Below are 3,885 nucleotides of genomic sequence, written 5' to 3'. Positions count from 1 at the left end.
AGGAAAGTCTCACACCCACGCTAGACTGAAATAAGGAAATTAACACGGCACGTGGAAGTCGAATTATGTTTACGGTAAGACTAGAGCAGTCTACCCTGCACCGTTTTCTTCTTGGGTTCATACTACGGTGTCGCCGGTGATAATTCTGTTCGCAGCTGTGTCGCACCTGCGGACCTAACCTGTGGAGCCAGCAGGGTATCCCAGAAATCACAAAACACCGTCATAATGATGGGGACATATGATTTAACCAACATTCCTCTCTCTCTCTCTCTCTCTCTCTCTCTCTCTCTCTCTCTCTCTCTCTCTCTCTCTCTCTCTCTCTATTTATTCTTTTTTTTTCTTGGATGACTTAGAACGAAAACTCTACGAATATCGAAACCACAATTTCATTTACGACAGACGCTAATGCGAGCACATGTGCCGTCTTTTAGGGTTGGCCGATAAATGGGTACCTGGCTTAAGCTGGAGTGTGTGTGTGTGTGTGTGTGTGTGTGTGTGTGTGTGTGTGTGTGTGTGTGTGTGTGTGTGTGTGTGTGTGTACACAGCTATGGAGCAAAGACAACGCATAATAAACAAAGAGACGAGACCTGGGGCAACACGAATGTACATCTTTCTCCCCGTAACCCAATAATAGTAATGACACACTGTAATCACACAAAGTAATCACACACACACACACACACATAACTCGCTGGAGTCATTCCTTCACTCGCCCTCCACAAGTAAAACATAAAAGCGCCACACATTATTAAAGAGGATATGACACGTAAACTCTAAGGACGATAACCGACATCCGTCTGCCTTTCTCCCTTTGTCTTGGAAGCGACCCCAATAATTACAGCGCAATTGCTTCACTGGAACGGGAAAAAGACAGTATGGCAATGGAATCTAACGGATCCAGGAACGCGCTGGAATCAATAATCTTTACACACTCCAGTTCCGTGTGGAGAGCCCACACTCCTGGAGTTATTGGTGAAGCGATGGTCATCCTCTCCTTCTGACCAAATGCTGCCTCTTGCAGTCCCGGGGCTGATCCATGCTGACCAAATGCTGCCTCCTGCAGTCCCGGTGCTGGTTCATGCTGACCTAATGCTGCCTCTTGCAGTCCCGGTGCTGATCCATGCTGACCAAATGCTGCCTCTTGCAGTCCCGGTGCTGATCCATGCTGACCAAATGCTGCCTCTTGCAGTCCCGGTGCTGATCCATGCTGACCAAATGCTGCCTCCTGCAGTCCCGGGGCTGATCCATGCTGGCCTTCGCTGACTTATGGTGCCCTAGCGCTCACTTATGCTGACGTATGCCAGCTTCTGCAGCCCCAGAGCTGACTCTTGATGAGATATGCTGACTTTTGAATCCCCTATGCTGATCTCTGCCCTATATCTGATTCACGGTGACCTATGCTGACCTCCTGCTCCTGCGTTGACCCTTACTGACCTATGCTGACTTGTGCGGCCTTTGCGCTGATCCATCGTGACCTATGCTGACAACTATCCCCTGTCTTGCTTTATGCTGACCTATGCAGAACCATCCAGCCTCTGCGCTGATCCATGCTGACCTCCAACCCGTATTGAGCCATGGTGACCTATGCTGACTTCTTCAGACCTCTTATCCTGATGTCTGGAAGCATATGCTGACCCCTGCAGCCTCCGTACTTACCCACGGTGACTTATACTGAACTCACACTATACTGTGGTGACCTGATTCTTAACCAGGCACGATCATGTAGACCTTTTCCCGACCTTTGCTTACCTTTCCTCGTAACCTTACCGCCGCTTCCCCGAGGCACGCTGACCTTTCTCTCACCAGCGCTGACTCTTCCTCACAACCCTATGGCTCTGCCCTCACCTTACCATGCTGACCTAACACTCGACTATGCTGACCTCACACTCGACCATGCTGACCTCACTCTCGACCATGCTGACCTCACTCTCGACCATGCTGACCTCACTCTCGACCATGCTGACCTCACTCTCGACCATGCTGACCTCACACTCATGCTGACCTCACACTCAACCATGCTGCCCTCACACTCGACCATGCTGACCTCACTCTCGACCATGCTGACCTCACACTCAACCATGCTGACCTCACTCTCGACCATGCTGACCTCACTCTCGACCATGCTGACCTCACACTCGACCATGCTGACCTCACTCTCGATCATGCCCTCACACTCGACCATGCTGACCTCATTCTCCACCATACTACCCTCACGTTCGACCATGCTGCCCTCACACTCCACCATGCTGCCCTCACACTCCACCATGCTGACCTCACACTCCACCATGCTGTCCTCACACTCCACCATGCTGTCCTCACACTCCACCATGCTGCTCATTACCTGATCTCAAGCTAAATTCTCCTCAATCTCCTATCAAACCTGGAGGTAACTTTTCCCTTACGCCACCATAACGATAGTGTTTACCCGCCTCTGGAACACATGTACAAGCGGTCTTTTTTTTTGAGTCATCCTGTATTAAAACCACAATTTCTGGCAATGTGAGACTTTGATCTACTTTCTCAAATAAAAAAAAAAAAGGGTTACCCAGGACCGCTCTATAGGCTTTAGGGAGCCCAAGGCCTGCGCTACTTCCAGTGGCAGGGAAGTGTAGACTCCTACAGAGTGGAGAAGTTCTTGGATGAGACTGTACTTCCAGTGATGATATAGCCTCGACGAAGGTCGAATGACAGTAGAAGTAGCTGGAGTAGACGGGGGTCTTCCCCGCTCCTCCCTCCCTCCCACCTCCGTGAGTAGAGAGAGAGAGAGAGAGAGAGAGAGAGAGAGAGAGAGAGAGAGAGAGAGAGAGAGAGAGAGAGAGAGAATTACGAAGTGGTTAAAAAACCGAACTTTGAAACTCCTTCATCCTCAAACATGTGATGTGCCACCGAGGGGCGTCTCCCCCCATCCCTCCTCTCCGGCAGGAAGGTCGGCAGGACGAACAAGGAGGGATGGGTTGGTCAATAGTAACGCATCCTCCCCACCCTGTGGACACGTGCCTCTTACCTCCTCACGCCTACAGCACACAGAGAGAGAGAGAGAGAGAGAGAGAGAGAGAGAGAGAGAGAGAGAGAGAGAGAGAGAGAGAGAGACACACACACACACACGAGATCTCCAACCTGCTGGGTGAGGGGCTTACGAGCCATCAGGGGATTAAGACGTACGTAATGTGTAGAGGAGGAGTGACCTCTGAAGGCAGCACATTCCACAAAGCCGAGGAATATATATCCATCTCGTCCGACGTGGGGTATAGTGAGTGTACTGCTAATTACGATGCAGTAATAGGGGGACCCGGTCGATGAACCTGCGGGTTCTAAGAATGTTATCTACCACTGGAACATCAGAGACGCTGAAGGATGATCAAGACAAGTGCCGAGTTAGAGGCACGTGTCTTCAGTAGGCATTGGTATGAAGGCTTGGCCTCCCTCCGCGCACACACACACACACATACACACACACACCTTCCCCCATCCTCTCTCAATCGCCACAAAACGATATTCCCCAAAATATTCTATGTCCTCTAAGAGCTCTCGACAATCCTACATTCCACGTATCCTGTGAGGGGGTCGTCGCAGTTTTATTCTCCTCCCGCAAATGTTATTTATAAGAGAGCGTCGCCGCCATTACCTTGGGGAAACATGTAACCAAGTTAACTGTCCTGTAAATGGCCTCGAAGGACAGCCGGGAGGGAAGGTGGGGGAGTGTGTGTGGGGTGTGTGTGTGTGGTGGTGCGATGGCGGACGGAAGGGATGGACGACTCCATCCCACTCAGTTCGCCACACAGCCTCGAGGGTCGTCACGAGTCCAGGGCGAAGTCAGGTGAGCCGCTCCAGGTGACGGTCGTAGGCCGGAGAGAGAGAGAGAGAGAGAGAGAGAGAGAGAGAGAG

The sequence above is a fragment of the Panulirus ornatus genome, chromosome 16 (assembly GCF_036320965.1).
Source record: "Panulirus ornatus isolate Po-2019 chromosome 16, ASM3632096v1, whole genome shotgun sequence".
NCBI classification, from domain to species: domain Eukaryota; kingdom Metazoa; phylum Arthropoda; class Malacostraca; order Decapoda; family Palinuridae; genus Panulirus; species Panulirus ornatus.
Note: the sequence above shows the minus strand (reverse complement) of the source record.